The sequence below is a fragment of the Nicotiana tomentosiformis genome, chromosome 11 (genome assembly GCF_000390325.3).
Source record: "Nicotiana tomentosiformis chromosome 11, ASM39032v3, whole genome shotgun sequence".
In the NCBI taxonomy this organism is placed as follows: Eukaryota; Viridiplantae; Streptophyta; class Magnoliopsida; order Solanales; family Solanaceae; genus Nicotiana; species Nicotiana tomentosiformis.
Genome location: NC_090822.1, coordinates 37,862,386 through 37,866,692, shown reverse-complemented (window position 1 = coordinate 37,866,692; position 4,307 = coordinate 37,862,386). Strand labels below are relative to the sequence as shown.

Genomic DNA, 4,307 nt, shown 5'->3' with positions numbered 1-4,307 from the left:
AGTGGGATGACATCGCCGCGAAATTAAAGGAGGCTAAAGAGGAGGAAGAAGAGGGTAAAAAGTATGTCTACCTACTGGCTCGTCAAAAGACACTTCACGAGGTCCATTTTGAGGGTTTCTATTTCAATAAAGAGATTGTTAAAGTGGATGAACTTATGGAGATGGCGAAGCCTTCGAGCTCTTCTGCCTCTAATGCTTTTGAAGGGTCCGGGGATGAAGATGAAGAAGAGAATAAAGGTACGGCCCCTTTTCAGCCTGCTGAAGTCTCCGGGAACGAGGATACTGAAGCTCATGCCCGACTCCTCCAGTTTCCCGTTCTTCATCACTCCATTGTTCCTCCCAAGCTTCTTTTCTGGGAACAAGAGGCCTATGAGGGTCTTTCTGCAAAAAATAAATTTGTTGCGTATTACGGGCTTTTCTATGCCTTTGATATTATATATATATATGTATATATATATATATATATATATATATATATATATATATATATATATATTAATTAACTATTCTTTTTCATTTTATTTTTGTACATTCGTGAGTAATGATTGCTGCAATCTTATAGGCTTAGCCTAAGTAACCATTGGGATGAACTCACTGAACGTTTAAAAAGTTAGTTAAGGTTTCCTCTTAGGACTTTTTATATTTTTTGATGCCTATGAAGATGACGTCACCCCTTATTTTGGGGCTCGTTTGGGGTTGTTTACCCGACTGAAAGGTGTTGCATCACAACCCGGGAAACAATTGTATGAGAAATGTTTCCTTTATTATGTAAAAATTTAACATAGGCAAAGTCCCCAAATCTAGGCATTTCTCGAGAGAGACCTTCCCTGTTTGATCCATCCTTTTTGAAGTGATCTTTGGTCATGGGGGTCGATCGTTGTCTCCAGACAGTCTCTAGTTGTGGCCTCTTAATGAAAGAGCTTAGCTTCGCAAAACTGTTTCCCCAAAGCTATTTTTGCCATGATTTAACTTTTAACCGAGCTAGTTATTTTGACACGATATGATCGTCCCCCCATTCTGTAGGTGATTCATAAGATGTACTCGAGGAATGGAATACTCCCAATAAGTTAAATCTTGACAGATGTCTTAACGAAAAAGATTTCTCTTTCATCTCCCTGAGATGACGTGATTTGAACTGTGATTGATGACACGTGTGCAGTCTCTCATTAATGTTTGTGACATATGGCAAGATATTGCCGGGTCTACTGTTGATAGCAGTTTCCTAGGCAATGATGGTTACTTTTTGTGATTGATGTAAGCCCGACTCTCTATAGGTTTTGGCCTTACGTGTTTGCTTATTTATGCAAACAATCGATACCACAACTTCTACTACCTTTCTTGATTCAATTGCGTTCTCACTTTTTCCTTCTTTGTGTTAGTTTCCCTGCGTAGCACTATGGACAAAAAAGATATTCATCCTGCTACTGCCACCTCCCTAGAGGCTCTATCTTCTTTAGCGACATAACTCTCTAGTGAAGCGTCTGAGTCCGCTCAGGGCAAGAGGAAAGAAAACGGCAAAGGATTATTCTAGTAAAAGGCCGAAGACCGAGATAGAGCCTATTGTTTAAGAGGTTTTGCAAATACATGTGATATATGGACAGACGACGGTGTGTGGAATAGCACTGCATACCCTGTGGATGTTTTTCCCTCTCTAGTGTTACCACATCATCTTCATCTGTTAAAGGAAGAGTATGGCGGGGAGCACGTGGACGTTCGGGTCCCCTTGGACTCTAAGCAGATTTTAAGTTATAGAGGGTTATATTTTCTTCTAAACTTACCCTTTTACTTTGAAATCCACCCCCTGATAGATTCTATAATCCGGGATCTATGTTGGCACTTTAATATTAGTTTGGCTCAGGTTAGTACGGTCATTTGTAGGTGTCAAATTTGGCCATAGTAAATATTTCTCTTCAACATATTCTTCATCTATATTCTTCGTAAGTTGTACTGGGGTAGCATCATCATTCTTGCTAATTGGAGCACCTGAAAGATTGTGGACACCGAGGGCAATCATGATAGAGGGTGGCATGATCCCTTAATTTCTATTCCTATCTGGGCGCTTACCTAAATGGTGGGTAGATCATTCTCTGAGAGTTCGAATAACAATCGTAGGTGTGCTATTTTTCACTTAAAATTATCTTTTGCCTTTCACCCCGATATCCTAATCACAGTCGTTCTTTGCACGCTTGGAGAGGCACGCACATTGAGGAGTGAGTTGCAATGATCTTCTCATGTTCTCCATTGTTGGAGAGATTTTTGAGGAACATCTCCAAAGTTTCCGAGTGAAGGGCCAGGAGTCATAGTTTATTTGGTATTTTTGTAAGTTTTTGTTTATTTCTTATGGTCATACTCATCTTTCTTTTTTGCAGGCACTCAGTTGAAGAAACCTCTATCCTGGGCCTTGGTTGATCTTTTCCCGACCGCTACTCAAGAAAGGATTCAGGAACTTGCAACAGCTAGGCACAACAAGAAAAACTTTCAAGCCGATGCTCCGGCAATGCTCCTACCGGCTTTCCTAGAAGAAGGACTCGGTCTAGCTTTGGGAAGTGGCCCTCTCTTCCTTGGTAGTCTGGTCTCGTATTCATAGATGCTTAGGAGGAGGCATTCCTGGTAGGGTATTTTGAGAAGTTGGTGAAGACTGGTTCCCTTGCAGTGGAAGCATAGGTCATTCTATAAATTCCTCCATCCGATCCTACTCTGAATACAATCCTAGTAGCCCTATCTCCTCCCAAGATAGTGCCTCCCTGAATACCCAGAAGAAACACAATATGTAGGAGGTTCTTGAGGGGGTTGACTTATAGAGGTTGGGGAAGAGGCCCACCTCGCATCTTGTGATCAACATGCTTAATTATACTCTACAAGTATGTTTTTATGTTGGATTCTATGTTGTATTTTGCTTTGATGTTGATGTTAAAACCTTCCCTTTGTCTGTACGGGACAATTTGATGTCTTTCCAGCTTGCGGAAAGGACCCGTCGCTTTGAGAGGGAGATTGGGGAGCTAAAGGGCCTCATCAAGGCTGGATGTATTGAGGTTTGGAGAGAACATTCTATGAAGGTAGCTCGTGATTCCGGGCCAAGGCAGTGATGGAGGAGTTGGAGCGGGTGAGGTTTGAGCTAGCCCAGTCTACTAAGAGGATTTTTCAAATTGAAGTAGTTCTTAACGAAAGGTTGTCCCTCTTAGATAGGGTTACCAAGTAGTGAGTCATTCTAGCGGCCAACCTTTACAATATGGAGGAGAGAGGAAGGGCTCTTGAGGCACATCTTGGAGCTTCAAGAGTTGATGAGGAGAGGCTCAAGCGTGAAAGAGACAACATAGCCTCCGATTCGAGGGAATTTGAGATCCATTATGAGTATGTCATATTTCTAGAATCCAAGTTGAAAATGCTAAGGGCTATTCATTATGGCGATCTGGACTTGGACGAAGAGATAAACGAGGCCAAGCAAGCATAGAGAGCCACCCAACTGAAACTAGATTATGACGACATTGATAATTACTCTTTCGGGGATGAGTCGGATCGAGACATGCCAGAGGGCAATGCAGGTGAAAGGGCTATTATTGTGTGCTCTCTCCCCTCAACATCTCAAGTTTCTCCTCCTTTAGGCACTCCTCAATTTTCTCCCATTGCTCCCTCGTACCCTTTTTCTAGTGGCTGTTGATGAATCCTTACAGTGACCAGATTGGTTTAGTAATCTTTTATTTTTTGGGTATTTTAAAAATTTTCTTTTTGGATGTCCCATGAATGTTCCAGGATACTTGTTTATTTTTTAGAATCCCATGACTATTCCAAGATATTGTCTTCTTGTAAGCCTTCGAGCTTGAAATAATATACAGTAATAGTTTTCTTTCCTCTTAATCCGTGAAAGCGTTTTAGTTTCATACTTGTCGCGCCCTGTTTTCTTGTGAAAGCGAGTTTCGACGTGTGACAACTCTTTTACATGAAGGTATTAAAGAGAAGAATCTCCACCTAACGATTTTTAAGGTGCGTTATCACACCTATTTGGAAATAACTCTGTTTGACTAGTCCATATCACCAAAGATCAGGTAAGGGCTCAAATTACCTCAAAGAGAAGGCGTTAGGCACTCTTCGAGGTCCACAACTGTGGGTCCTGAACGAATTTTAAACTATGTGGATTATGTAATTAGTCTAGGTGATCAAATAAACAAAGGGAAATTTAGAAGTTGAAGAGTCTTACTATAACACATGAGAATTGGTACAAATCTTAATGATCACAAGGATGAAACTACATTGGTTTATATTAAATGAATAAGTGTATATAACAAACATATAAAGAAATGGGGAGGGGG

General features: G+C 40.9%; 1 long non-coding RNA gene across 1 annotated transcript; it reads left to right on the top strand.

The window, feature by feature from the left end:
- Window positions 1–554: 554 nt before the first annotated feature.
- On the top strand, window positions 555–3,855 carry LOC104098243 (uncharacterized). Its single transcript, XR_686719.3, has 2 exons — window positions 555–2,112; window positions 2,370–3,855. It is a non-coding gene; the product is annotated as an uncharacterized lncRNA (long non-coding RNA).
- The last annotated feature ends 452 nt before the right edge of the window (window positions 3,856–4,307 follow it).